Consider the following 16,013-nt stretch of genomic DNA (forward strand, 5'->3'; position numbering starts at 1 on the left):
ACACACACACACACACACACACACACATACACAGCTTGACTATCATTGAGATTACAAAATCAAATGTTATTAAAATACCCACCGATAAATAATCGTCATTCTAATAACAGCCCTGTTCTGCATTATTAAAAATCTGCCACTACTGAACGACCACTAAACTGAAGTAACAGTGTGGGTAATTAAAGGATATTCCCAACATCATCATCACCAATTATTATTATTTTATCTACTACCTACTTCTGCATAATGTGTGGGGTGACCTCAGTAAGACCTCCAAATATTTGTCCCTACTCAGTAACGACTCCCTTTCCCACAGCACACTACCCTCCTTTAAACGCCTCGTTCGCGTCTCCTTTATATTCCCTAAACCACCTTACTTTCATACACCCTCTTTGTCAGTCTCTCACACTCTCCATTCGCTCCACACAGCTATCATGAAACCCATCCTCATCCAAGCTATTCTATATCCACTATTACCGAAAGACTGATATAATACTCACATCATTATCCTCCTCCTCCTCATCATCATCATCATATCAATTATATTTCCACCTCTTATAAATCCACCACTACTAAAATTTTGGACACTATATTGGACACAAGCATTGTCACCATCATCATCATCATCATCATATCAACCATATTTCCCCCTCTTAAAAATCCACCACTACTAAAATTTTGGACACTATAATGGACACAAGCATTGTCACCATCACCATCATCATAGTCGTCGTCATATTCAACCAATCCCCACAATTAAATCCTCCACCAATACAACTGAATAACCAATACTGCATCTGCACTGATATGTGAATAGTTACTGCACATACATTCTTATAAGTCAACTCACAGGGAATTCTAATAAATTTCACCAAATTTGGTGTTCTCTTTTTCTTTATGGATTCTGCCCATCCTCTAAGTGGGGAACAAGATGATGATGATAATGAGGAGGATGAAAATGACAGAACTGATGCTGAGGATAACGATACTTGTATACGGTTATTCTTGTTCTTGATGATAATGATGATGATGGAAGCAACGATGTTCATTCGGCTGACAATGTTACTGCTGATTATGATCATTATAATGATGATGATCATGACAGAACTGATGCTGGGGATGACGAAACTTTATGTGGCTGTTTTTGTTCATATGATGATGGATGCGAACACGTGTTACTGTTCATGTGGATGACAATTTTGCTGTTATCGTTATGATGATAATGACTACCGATGACGATGACTATGATGGCAATTATATGATCCCACTGACGAAAGTCATTTAAAACGAAGCAGCAGCCAACACATTTTATATTTTTCAGGTCAGGTGATGACGGCAATGAGGCGACCAGTACTCCTCCTGGCCACATTAATAGGTAAGCTACTTTTTATTCACTTTCGTATTACGCCACCCTTGCAGGACGTCCACATCTCTGGTCTTGCTACCTCCAAGATTTTATTAATCCTATGACCATGGGAAGTGTTTTATCACAATTTATTCTCACTACCTCCGGAAGATTTTTTCATATTTTTGAGATATTTCTTGTAATGAAGGGGTTAGTGATGGCACTGCTAAACTCCTCCACTTCGAAGTTTCAAACGCTGAATCAAAGTCCGTAGATAGCAATATATATATATATATATATATATATATATATATATATATATATATATATATATACACACACACACACATATATATATATATATATATATATATATATACTCACACACACACACATACACACACACACACACATATATATATATATATATATAATGTGGATGGCTTAAAGACAGGCACGTACCCCTGGACAAACTAACCGGCTAAGCTACTTTTTAATCATGTTCACATTAGAGCCACTTTGTTTTTCCCTGACAGAATTGGGTCACTCACACAGCTTGAATACTAAATCGTGGTTGCAGAAAATTCAATGAACTTCAACAATGAGGTACGAACGACTCTCCTTAGTTACCAATCAGAATGACCCTCCACTCTACTAACTTCACAATCAACTGAGCTGAAAAGATTTAGAGATTTTACACTAAAATAAATAAATAAATAAAAAATAAAATGTCATAGCCCCAGCAGTAAGGTGGTGTTTTATATTCGATTCTCGCTACCTTCAGACGATTTAATAAGCTTAGAAGAGACTCTTCTAACTGGAGGAGTTAGATATAGCCTTCATTTACCCCAATACAAATATCTCCCCTAAGCTGAATATAATCATCAAGATGTAGCAAAAATAAGTTGAAAACTAAAAGTTACCGTTTTTTTCTTCCGTACGATACACTATTCGTATCTATATAAGTTCACACGAGGTCCACTGTAGAACCGGACCTTCTCCTTGGAGGGAAAGTGACAGCCAGATCTGAACCCTTCTCAAAGCTGGCGAAGGGGTGTTTGTACTGAGAGTGGTGCGTCTGTTGTGAAAGTAGTACATGGAAAGGCAAAACTGTAGTGGCTATGTTTACCAGTGCATATTAGGTCTGTCTTCACCTGATGGAACTGTGCCGCTTCCACAACATGACTACAACGTTGTAACTGACAAAGTTCATGTGTGTAGTAAGTGGTATGGAATGGTAAAGGTTTCTGTGTTGTTCCTTTAGCTTAGAACGAAACGAATATCATGGTGGAAATAAAAAATCACAGATGAGGAAAAAAGTAAGAGATTGATGGGGTGGATGTCCGAAAAGAACTGGGATGAATGAAGGAGGGAATACATTAAGAGTAATAAATATGAGAAGAGATGAGCAGAAGGGTGGCGGTAAATGAAGGACATGGAAGAAAATTGATACTAATTTCTCAGAAAGTAGGACGCTGCTCTGGGATGAATTGCAAAAGCGTAAGAATTGTGCAAAATTTTAAGAAAGTGTACGAAAAGAAAATAAACGAATGCTAACAAATGAATGATAAATATGGAACAAATAAACTACTAATAGATGGAAATGACAAAAGCAAAGCAGTGGCAAATATGACTAGGACGGACGATTCACAAAAAAAGAATATGGTGCCCTTGAATGTGTCAATGGTTGAAGTGAGATGTGGAAATATGATGATGAGATATAAGCATGAATTTACGTACTTATTTTGAGGAAAAAAAACAAACAAACAAACAAAGCCTGAGAGCCCACACAACTTGACTTAAAAAAAAAAAATCAAGATTTGTCCATTTCAAGATGACTGGATACATTGCATTTAAAGAGTGAAGGCCAAAGACAATGTTTGTGTGTGTGTGTGTGTGTGTGTGTGTGTGTGTGTGTGTGTGTGTGTGTGTGTGTGTGTGTGTGTGTGTGTGTGTGTGTGTGTGTGAGAGAGAGAGAGAGAGAGAGAGAGAGAGAGAGAGAGAGAATGGTGGTGGTGGCCTTTCAAAAGCTGGGAAGAGGAAAGCGAGAGAATGGTGGTGGTGGCCTTTCAGGGGCAGGGAAGAGGAAAGCACGGAGGAGGTTGGCCAGGCCACCTCATTCCCCACCTCTCCTGAGACCCTCGTAAGTCCGCAGCCCCAGCCGGAGAAAGTGGTGTGGCCCTTTTAGGGATGGGAACGAGCCTGCTCGTGGAGTGTTACCTTACAGTGGCAGGCATGCTTGAGTACTGCTTCAACTAAGTGCGGCCATACTAGAAAGGCTTATTAACGGCAGTTACTCTAAATGTATTCCCCAGAACAAGAAAGCCCAACTCGGCGCCGGTCCCAAGCCCAGACAAACAGGGGGGAGGAGGGAGGCTGGCGTCAGGAATGGCATCCAGCTGCAAAACTATCAAAAACCAAATGGCTGACCAAACCACGGTAGCCTCAAGCTGTCTGGCGAAGACTGGTCAAACACACTGACCCATTTAGAAGTGGGAAAAGATGAAAGATAATGTGTTGTTAATAACTACCTTCCACATCAAAGAAGTATAACGCCTTTTAAAATCTCATCTTGTTCACCCTGCCATATGCTATTCGCCATATTGCATGTACTTGATGAACAAAAATCCTATCGCTCCAGAAGCTATGATCTCATCAATCACCAAATATTTCAACATCTGTTTAGCATTTCGTCGCTGTTCTTCCACATAATACGGTTTAGTAAAAATGTGATTTCAGAATCATACGTTAGTTCCTATAGGCTGGATAAGTTACTTGCGAAATATGTGTAGTAGTACAAAATGTACAAATCAAAGATTAAATGAAAATGTGCTTAGATGGAATGGTTACACTGAGAGACTGGATATGAACAGAGGTGAAAAGGGTACATGAGTGAGTCTGATGGCAGAAGGCGTGAAAATCAACAAGATGGATGGATATTATAGGTAAATGTGTGAATAAGCGAAGAATGAAAGTTGAGGAAGCAAGAATATGGACAGGAATGAAATCCTCAAGATGTACACGGCAATGTATCCCCCCCTCCCTTTTTATAAGCAAAGGATCAATCTTCACATTATAAGCACTATAAGGCACTCTTTTGTTTGGATGGTATTATCTGTGAAGTCAAAATAAGATATCTGAAGCTCAGAATGATGAATGGATGAATGAATGTACTGAAAGGCTTGACAATTCTACTTTGTGCCTTTGATCTCCTATCTCTGGATCACTCCCACCCCACGTAGCCTAGTAACAGAAAACTGGGTTATAATATGATGACCAATATGTTACACTAAATACGTTCTCCATTTCCAGGGGTGGTGGTGGGGCTCCCTAAGAGGCCGGCGGGGGAATACAACTACCAACCACCAGACAGTCCCTCACAAGTATATGACACTCCAAGTCAGAGCTCTGATAATGGTGGCCAAGGTGAACAAAATGGGGAAAGCAATTCGGCCCATCACTCGAAACCTGTTGAATACAAAAGTGCCATCCAGCTGAACTCCGAACAGGCCGGTACAGGCGATCTGGGGAAGACAATTGCCAGAATTTTGTACCAACTAACAGATGGGGCCCTAACTTCCCTCGAGGCTTCACACTTCCCGCAGCCAACCCTACCAGAAGGAGGCAAAATACATTTCTTCATGGCAACAGACCCAGGGGAGGGACAAACACACACCCAACACCAGAAGCCTGACCCCATAATCATACATCCGGAGGAGCGGACACATGCCTTTATTGCTGTGTCACCATATGATATTGGTGAAGGTGACCAAGTTTACAGCACCTTAGGTCTGCAACAACAAGAGACTACTTCCACTCATTACGTTCCCCTGTACATAGACTCAAAATACAGCTCCTCACAACACACTTCTCTTCAAGGGAACTCTAATGCTCAAACCACTTCAAGTCTGCAACAACAGAAAACTTCCACTAATTATGTTCCTCTGTACACAGACTCTCAAGACAGCTCCTCACGACACACTTCTCTTCAGGGGAACTCAAAAGCTCAAACCACTTACAATACCGATCCCTCAAATGATCAAATACAAATGAAAGTACTACCACTTCCATCAGAATCCTCTGTTGGTGAGCAAAGTTTAAATTTTGAACATTCTGGTACTGAAGAGCAGGGTGGAGGCAATATTGAACAAGGACACGTTAGTAGTCAAGACTTTAGTGCTGGTAATTCTGGAGATGTCCAAGCTGGAGGCAATTTTGCACAAGGACACGCCAGTCAACATGATTTTCATGCTGGAAATTCTGGCGATATCCAAGGTGGAGACAGATTTGCACAAGGACACGACAGTGATCAAGGTTTTAGTCCTAGTAATCCTGGAAATGTCCAAGATGGAGACAAATTTCCACAAGGACATGGCAGTGATCAAGATTTTAATGTTGGCAATTCTGGCAATGTCCAAAGTGGAGGTAACTTTGCACATGGACACATCAGTCATCAAGAATTTAATGCTGGTAGTTCTGGCAATGTCCAAGGTGGAGGTAACTTTGTACATGGACACATCAGTCATCAAGAATTTAATGCTGGTAGTTCTGGCAACATCCAATCATTTGGGTTCCAACAAAGAGGTAGTTCTAAAACAAGCAAATCAAGGACCTTTGGCCCCAACTTCGGTTCTCATCTTGAGCAATCCACGTCGCAAGGTCCAACTGAGCAAACACCAGCAGCAACACCAGCTGTCCAACATGCACCAGCTGCACAAACCTTCACTCCTGCCCAACATGCACCCCCTGCTGCTCAAACCTTCACACCCGCTAAACAAGCATCTCCAACAATTCAAACATTTGCTCCTACTGGACAGGACACTCATGTTACTCTACATACACCTGCTCAGTCATCTATACCGGCTAAACCAGAGGTTGCACCTCACCCTATCGTGGATCATTCCACTATTACACCTGAGCATGCCATATCATCTGCTAGTGTAGCTACTCTGTCTTCCTCTTCTGCTAATAATAATGTCCAACGATTTGGAAATACTGGAAACAATGAAGGTGTCCCACTTCCTATAGGTGCTTCTGTTGTCCCACCAGTGGGCACCCAACAGGCTCAGGCAACAACTTTTGACACGAGGACTCAGTCTCCTCAAGTTCCTTCTCCTGCTGGTGCTGGTAATGTTGCTGCAACCCCTACAGCCACCTCTGGACACCCATTTTCGATATCATCCTCAACTTTGCAAAGCACTTTCAACACTCAGACTGATATTCTGTCTGGCCCAGTATTCGACAACACACTCTCCCTTCTTCAGGAACCGGTATTCTTCGATACATTCTCCCCTCAGGATCCTGCATTAGGCAACACACTCTTCACGCAGGATCAAGGAAGTCCTGTGTTTGGTGTGGCTCTGCCTGGCTTAGGTCAAAGTCAGGATGTGGGGGGGTCTACTGGTGTGGCAGTGGCATCTCATGGCAGCCCAGGGTCCAACGCAATCAATGGTGTAAAGGGAAATGGAGGTGCAAACATAGGAAATGGGGCATCGAGCGGATCACATATCACTGGTGTAGCTACAGGAAATGAATTCCAAAACACTGAAGATTTAGGAGGAAGTGAATTCCATAGTACTGGTACTGCTGGAGGAAATGGATTCCATAGCACTGGTGCTACTGGGGGAAGTGAACTCCATAGTACTGGTGCTGGGGGAGGAAATGGATTCCACAGTACCGGTGCTGGTCGAGGAAATGGATTTCATAGTACTAGTGCTGGTCGAGGAAATGGATTTCATAGTATTGGTGCTGGTCGAGGAAATGGGTTCCATAGTACTGGTGCTGGTCGAGGAAATGGGCTGCATAGTACTGGTGCTTCTGGAGGAAATGGGTTCCATAATACTGGTGCTGCTGGAGGAAATGGGTTCCATAGCACTGGTGCTGGTCGAGGAAATGGGTTCCATAGTACTGGTGCTGCTGGAGGAATTGGGTTCCATAGTACTGGTGCTGGTCAAGGAAATGGGTTCCATAGTACTGGTGTTGCTAGAGGAAATGGATTCCAAACAAATGGTGCTGCTGGGGCAAGTGGCGGCCAAAATAATGCAGTTTCAACAGGAAGGATTCACTTCCAAAATACTGGAGTGCCATTGCCGACTATTGGGCCTCAGTTACCAATCAACATCAATCAGTTACCATTCAATGGCAACACCCATTCCACCAATAATCAGCTATCATTCAATGCCAACACCAACGCCAATCAGGCCTCAGGCAATGCCAACAACCCTTCCAACACAAAACATAATGTAAACAATGACCTAGGCTTCGCAGGCACCAGTGTACAAAATGTTGGGGTCCCACTGACAACTATACAATGAGGGTCTTTCTCTCTCTCTCTCTCTAGTCAGCCACTACCTACGAGGTGTTTTCAAATGGTTGTCAAACTCAGTTTTCTTGAACATTACTCATGTTTCGGCTAACCCCTTCAAAGTGTCCCTCTCCAGCATCCACAAACTTCTTCCAAAGTTCGTACCACCAATGGAAGGATCACTGGAAATCCCCCCCACCCTTGATGCTTTCAGGACATTAGTATTTTCAGATTGGACGTCTTCATTCGTGTCAGAACGAAGTCCTTTCACCAAAAGCTTCATTCTAGGAAACAACAAGAAAACAAACACTGCTATGTTAGATGATTAAGAAGAATATAGGAGTAATGGATTTTTTTTTTTTTTCGTCCCAAAACTGTTGGGTAACGAGCGCCACATGCCTGTATGCATTGTCGTTGGTGCCACCCGTCTTTCCACTTCTGACATCATTTAAATCTCGCTGTCTCAGTCAAGCAGCTACAAACTTCTCAGAACGGTACGTTAACAACAGTAAATCAGAGAAATTCTGTGTACACAATTCCTTCCACGTCAAAAATGCAAGCAACGGGCCATTTGCCTGTGATCTTTGACGACCTCTGGGTCTCGGTGACACTGATGTCTTCCACTGGTAACTCTATCTTTTGGACACCGAGTTATATCCGTAAACCTAAGCTGCATTCCCTGTTATGGCCTCGGAAAAGAATGTTGGCCCTGATGGACATCGATCAATCAGACTGGAGACAGAAATACAACGATACTCCGGTCATTTGCTTTGATGCTATCTTCTTGAGCAATGTGAAAATCAATGGTAGGAGGGTCATACCCTTGCTACGGTGTAGTGGTGCATGGTATAGCGTTGTCCAATAACATATGGCAACCAGAAGAGTGGCTGATGTGTAACAGGCGATGGCATAAATCACTGACCACTCATTACAAACTGGTGTGACCATTATCAAACTTCTTGGCATACCATGCCTTGTAACCTCCCTTTCTGAAATGGCCGTGTAAGCTACGTCTTCTCAGGAACGAGTGATTCCTCTAAGCAAGCTCTCACATAAACTGTGTTGAGAGACTGACTGACTGACGACATTATGCCTGGCGACGATATGTTACACCTTATGTATATATTACTAAGCTATGTGTTGTACTGTCCGTAAATTTAATTCACTGGCTGATGGACCGACACTCTGGAAGTCCGTCGTTCTTGACTTCCCTTGTACATATTTATTCATATGTAAATTTTCGTCTTCATTTATAATCTTGTACATAATTTAGAATTAAAATAAATATTACCGTATGTAGTCGATATATTTTTTGCAACTTCCTCTTCAATTTATACCGCTAAACATTATTTACTACTTTCGATTAACACTCAGACTCCACAGACTACCTCTCAATCGAATAAATCTATTAGGTGTTAGAAGGAATAGAACACTAAAGTTGCCCCCACCGTGTGGACGTTAATAATACAAGTATTACCAATCACAGGCTCCTCATGCTCAATCAGCTGAATAAAACTGCCAGACGTTAACTGGACCAAAATAATAAAATTGTTCTGACCATGGATGATTTTGAAGAAAATACTCTAAGGTCAAAAACTTAACTCCACAGCCACTAGGGTACTTAACACTGTCGTATTGTCCACAGATTCACAATTTTACCATAGTTTCAGGAACAAACATCACTTCAATAAGTTGGAACGCAGTAATGTGGATGATTTAGCCTGCGAGATGCAACCTACAGTTTTTAATGCTTGAATAAATGAAAGAAGAGAAGCTCCATTTCTGGCAACCACATGGTAGCTTTGATGTGGTTATGGCTTTTGCTGACTCCACAACGACGACGATGATTTGTGTGTCTGTCCGACTCGGGGCAAAGACTGGGTACGGTAGTCAGTTCCCCGAGGATCGGCAGTCCTACGTGCCAAACCTCTTCAAACATCATCACATCAGCACTGATACCCACCATCCATACTGAATATATGCTAAGGATGACTCTTTGGAACTGGCGTGATGGTATTAGCGAGTGTGTTTGTATGGAATGTTGTAAATCTTGAAGGTCAGTTAAGTTTGTTTTCACAAACTTTAAATATCAACCTGCCTTCCTACCCAAGCATGGGATCGAACTTGCGTCCTTATTAAAAACAGACCACTTACCCACTTGATCATAACCAATCTTAAGGTTCTGATTTTCTTCTCTGAACAAAACACCTCGAGCTGAATGGATCCTGAATTTAGCTTCTTAACCCTTTCAATCGGATAATGTATTATTTATACTGTTACCTCCAGACGAGTACATTCAACAGAGGAAGAATCCATATATGTGAATTGGTTAATGAAAGGAGTATCTAACACTTGCAATCAGAAAAGTCTCTCCCAATCTGAATTAAATCACCAGTATTACCCACAAAACAACAAAAATGTCTCCTCGCTGCAGGACTTAGGGGACGCTTTTTACAAGCTCTGTGTGTGAGTGTGTGTAATTCACCGGGTCGGTCAGGATCAACTGATGGTCGTGATCGTCAGCTTTTACCCTCCCGGAAGGGACCTGAGAGCTCATATAGTCCGATCTAAGGGTAAGGCTGTGACCTTCACACACGCACACACCCGTGTGTGTGTGTGTGTGTGTGTGTGTGTGTGAGAAAGAGAGAGAGAGAGAGAGAGAGAGAGAGAAATGGAGAAATGAATTCCCCGTGCTAGGCAATTAAGGCCATATAGCCCCGCTGGGGTTACAGGAGGGAGCTACCCCTCCCGGCAACGGTAGCCCGGGCGAGGCTCGAACTTGCGACCTCCCGATCACAAACTCAGCGCGCTACCACTGTGCTACCGCGCCCCCCAGAGAGAGAGAGAGAGAGAGAGATTCATCTTAAATTAACCCATTATATCAAGTGACATGTTATGCTCTCGTTACCTTGACATGACATTATTCAGCTTAGGAGAGACTCCCTGAACTCAACGGAGTAGATATTGCCTTCATTGACCCCTTTCCCCTTTTACGGTGCTCTCTTAAGCTGAATAAAATCATCCGATGACAGGAATAAGAAAAAATTCTCTGGTTGAAAGTACAAACTGGTATTCCCCCACGGTCTTTATTTTCATTCTCTTCAATATTTCAGCTTTCTAAACAGGTCTAACAAAAAAATCCCCTCCCCTCCCACACCCCAACCCGCCCCCACACCCCCAAAAAAATATATATAATAGAACCCCCTTCCCATAAAAAAAATAAAAAATAAAAAAAAAATAATATGCTTCACTTCCCGATTTCATGGCTGCAACCTTGACCGTGACCTTGGAGGAAATGCATTATGACTAATACACCATGACTGTCACTTGTTAAGTAAATGACGTTTATTATCTTACTCATCAGGCGTAACACGTTCACCAAGTTCGTAAGGAGAAAATGATGCATTATTATTATTATTATTATTATTATTATTATTATTAGTTGTTGTTGTTGTTGTTCTTGTTGTATTACCTTAAATATCTCCAGACTATTTTACCCTACTTAAGATTTTTTTTTTCAAACTGGTGTAGACATAACTTCCCTTAACCCGCTTTATACTGACTAAATTGAAGAACGTCTGGCGGCAGCAAAGATAACTCAAAAACACGTCATCGAGCTGAATGGATTAAACCTTAAAGTGACGGGGACGGCAAGCCCCCTAATAGTGACGATAATTTTTGAAGTAGGTGATGATGATGGAACGTAGTTGGCCTCTGTACAGTGTTGTGACTATCTATCTATCAATTGCCAGACGCGTTAATCTCTTATACGGGGTGGCCACAAACAAATCGCATCCACGTCACCCTGTCCCCCGCCATTTCACTGCCCTGCTCCAAATTCACACACCCCTCTCTCATATACCTCTCCACTCCATCCCTCCATCTCATCCTTAGCCTTCCCCTCCCTCTCCACCTCACTCACATACACTGTCCTCGTCAGTTTCTCACTCTCCATCCTCTCCACATGGCCAAACCACCTCAAAATGTGTTTCTCATAATGCTTCCTATCACATCACATCCACACCACACCACAACGCACCTTCACGTTGTGACTGCCGTTCATACTGTGGGAGTAAGCTAACCAATTCTAATAACTACAGGCGTTCCTACTGCCCGTATAAATTCTGGGATATATCTGTTCTCTCGTGCATTCAATATAAATAATTTCCCTACAGTGACATGTTTGTTTCGTTTACTTTTACTATCTTCACATGATTTTACTGAACTCTGGAAAGATCTCTCATACTGAAAGAGCTGATGAAAGTTATTGCTAGCCCCATTCCAAAAATCTCTCCTATTTTGAATCAAATCGTCTGGAGATAGCAAGACATAAAAGCTAAATAAGTTAACGGATTAAAGAGGTTAATGTTATGAGCTGACGATGGATCTAAGCTATCTGTCTAAGCTCGAGTCAGATCCATCGCTACCGCACAAATCGATTAACTTTTGCGCAAACAATGTATGCCCCATGGATGGATAGCTCGGTTTTCCAACAACTGACCAATAAATTTCATGTATGCTTTTTCACACCATGTCACCAGTGAATTGGTGATAAGTTATTTATTCATCGATAAAGATGGTTTTCATTTTACAACTGTCAAACAAGAGAGAATCGTTGTGAAATATGTATGAGCGGCGTGCTTCTCATAAAAAAAAAAAAAAAAAAAAAAAAAAAAAAAAAAGCGGCATGTCACAGACGTCACATGAACTGCCAAAGACCCATTCAGCCCCACTCACACCCCCAGGCTGTGTCCATGTCGCACCACGCTGCACTGCGAACTGATGATGGCAGAATGACACTTTACTTTGCACTCGTTATCCTTATCAATCCGGTCACGTATTCTGTAGCAAATTTTTAATGCCTCCTCCCGATTTTTTTTTTTTTTTTTTTTTTTTTTTTAAGCTTAGGATGTGGCAGCAAATTCAGGAATCTCGAATTGAACAATCTTGAATCTGACTTTCTTTTTCTTTTCCTTGGAGGGAATAATCTTGTGGGCTTCTACCCTTTGGTTTCTTCTTCCTTGCAGAAAAAAAAAAAAATTGCGGTTAAGTTAATAACAACCATATCACATCTCATCTATACAAATTTCTCTCTCCAGGGTTTAACATTTTCGTGTGGATGTAGCAATAATGTAATGAAAAATGTCATCGTACTGATGAGGCTACTGTTCTTCAGACGTATTATTTCTTCATAAACTGGTAACGTGCAAGTGACCTTTCGCTCTGGAGCATCATACAAAATGTTTGAGGATCTAACAGTATGAAGTGAAAAAGGTAACTATACCTGATGCAGATGTTCTGTAACTAAATTCTTGATGTGGTAAGAGGTACTGTGTGACCTATATATGCTCCCTAGCAAGTGGCACTGACAACACTGCATCTACTGCCATTTATCATCCTGTGTTTTGTTTATTCCTTCACTTCGAGGGCTCTCCTTGGCTAATTAAAATGGTCTGGTGGCAACAAACAATTCGTATAAAATGTCATCGGGCTGAAGAGATTATAAGTAGTACATTTAACTCTAGTGCAAATATTTTACAACAAACTGTTTCAATTATCAGTCTCTTATTAAACATTTACCTTATTTCAAACTCAATGGACAAACAAATGATGTAGTCCGTATAGATGGCCAGCCACTTTACGCACACATTATACACATCCATCACGGTTCTATCTACAATGAAACAACAAATTGACTGCACGGCTGCGTAACGCCACTTGTTCTTATAAGCCATTTTCTCGTTGGCTTAGAAGGCTGTCTAGCACCTCATCCTTGGCAATTTATGATACACAAAAAACGGAATGTTCTCTTTTACGTTACTCATATTTTTCCAACCGTCGGGTTTAGCAGGAATAAACAGATCATCCTACTATTGAAGGTGGTCTGCGGAAATATTGCAAGCTGCTCTACGACTGGCTTAAGATGATAAAAATCTGCTAGCAAGAAAAATATACAAAAAGTCACCGTAGTAAAAGGGTTCACATTGACAAACACAGCAATATTACAGTACATCTCAGCGTGCTTAAATATACTACCAAGAAAGAGTACTAATGAAATTCCAAAACCATACACTTCCGGCCTTGTATATATAGTTAATACTGGCATATAAATGGGTCCGCTTCCCAAGACACAATCCTCCTCCTCCTCCTCCTCTTTCTGTGTGTGTGTGTGTGTGTGTGTGTGTGTGTGTGTGTGAGGATGAGAGGGGGGGGTAGAAACCCCATGAATGGAGGAAATAACAAGAGAAGAAAGATTGAGATATGATGATGATGATCATGATTATCTTGCTTCTACAGAATGGATATTAATTCCTTAAAGAGAGATCAGAAAAAAAAAAAAATCAACCAGACAGACTAAGAAAAGTTAAACTTACATTAACTAGAAATGAAGAAAGTCAGGGGAGATTTAACTGATGCACTCAAATTGCTTACAAGATTTAGTACCGAAAACATTTGTAAAGGTTTAAAACTGAAAAAGCAGCAACAAAGCAACAGTATATAACGTCAAAAATGAAAAAAATCAGTATGGAGACTGGACACGACTGGCTTTTAAACAGAGTAATGGATGCGATATGCTAGCCTTGCTATGTGGCTGATGTTAATTTCGTCAAAGTTTCCAACACAGGAAAGAAGCATATGAATGGAGAGGGATGGGTATAGTACTCGTCGCAATTACTATCTATCTACTACCAAATGCATTAACCCCGTAAAGGGTGGCCACAAACAAATCGCCTCCATACCGCCCTGTCCTCCACCATTTCGTTGCTCTCCCCTAACTCACACACCCCTCTCTCAAATACCTCTTCACTCCAATCCTCCATCTCATCCTCGGCCTCCCCCAATTACTATTACCAAGTCAAATTACTGTATTACGATTTTTTCCGCTTCCTGAGGGGAGGAATATTTATCCTTCGTTGTCCTAAAACAAACACATATGCCTTTTTTCATGAAGCCTCACAGTGTTCCTGCTCACTTTTTCTCCCTTACCAGTTGCACTTTAAGGGCTTGGCCCGGAAGGGCACAACACATTTATTTGCTGACATTTCCTTATTTTGTAATGCCACAAAATAAACAGGAGCCGCCCCGTGTGGGCCCACCGCCCTGTTGTAAATTTCCTCTTTTCTTATTTTCTGATCTTCATTAGAAACAATCTCCATTAATCCTTACAGTATGCAGAGGTCTTCTACTTTTTTTACAGCGGCACGTCTTTCAGGGGTGACTCAAGGTAGGGCAGAGAGTATGTAGCAAGGGCTATTATATTTACCTAACAATTTAAGCAACGAACTTGATGAAGGGGTTATGACAACTGACCTTCTCATGTCTGCCTTACCAACCTGACCGCAAAGCAAGTAATAGTAAGTAGGACGATATATTTAAAAAAAAAAAAAAAAAAAAAAAAAAAAAAAAAGTTTCTGTAAAATGCACCACCACACTTCTCTCACGTACTTCAAACTGCCAAATCCCACACCGTCGTATCTCACACAAAACTCACCGTCGTATCTCACACACAACTCACCGCCGTATCTCTCACACACACCTGACTGCCATACCTCTCCCCAACAGTTTACACTTTCACACCTTACATACAAACTTCACAATGCCACACCTTTCCCGATTAATTCACACTACCACACTACACGTTACACTTCCACACCTGTCGCCCATTACTTCACACAATCACATCTTACCAGTGCTTCACACTGCCAAGCATATCACAAACTCCACATACTACGCCTTAAATAATTCACTCTGCCACATCGCACACGCATACTGCATACTGTCACATCCCACATGTATACTTCACACAATCCCACCTTGCATATACCTGTCGTACACTCACTCTGCCACATCTCACAAACATGTTGCCCCATCTTACACACACACACACACACACACACACACACACACAAAACTACGGCGCTATAATTCACACTACTACTACACCCCCTAATCAAAATGATACATTGCCTGTCTCCTATTGCAGTTTGTAATACGTTATAATATAGTCTCCACTTCAATGTAAATTTATTAATGGACACTAATACGAACAATTTAAGCAATTTTATGCCATTAACAACCTTTTTCAGCATTATTTACTCACAGAAGAGGGGAGCGGTTTCTCTGCTATATGAAACCCCTTGGTGCTTTTCTGAATAAATATACCTACAGCAGGTCAGTTCACATCAGGGAAGGAGTTCACTGAATCTCTCTCTCTCTCTCTCCCCTTTCTTATCGTCCGCCTAGCGAGACGATAATGTAATCGTCTGTGTGTGTGTGTGTGTGTGTGTGTGTGTGTGTGTGTGTGTGTGTGTGTGTGTGTGTGTGTGTGTGTGTGTGTGTGTGTGCGCGCGCGCGCCTTACTAA

The sequence above is a fragment of the Coenobita brevimanus genome, chromosome 62, assembly GCF_032717465.1.
Source record: "Coenobita brevimanus isolate Jiangsu-jjx chromosome 62, ASM3271746v2, whole genome shotgun sequence".
Classification (NCBI taxonomy): domain Eukaryota; kingdom Metazoa; phylum Arthropoda; class Malacostraca; order Decapoda; family Coenobitidae; genus Coenobita; species Coenobita brevimanus.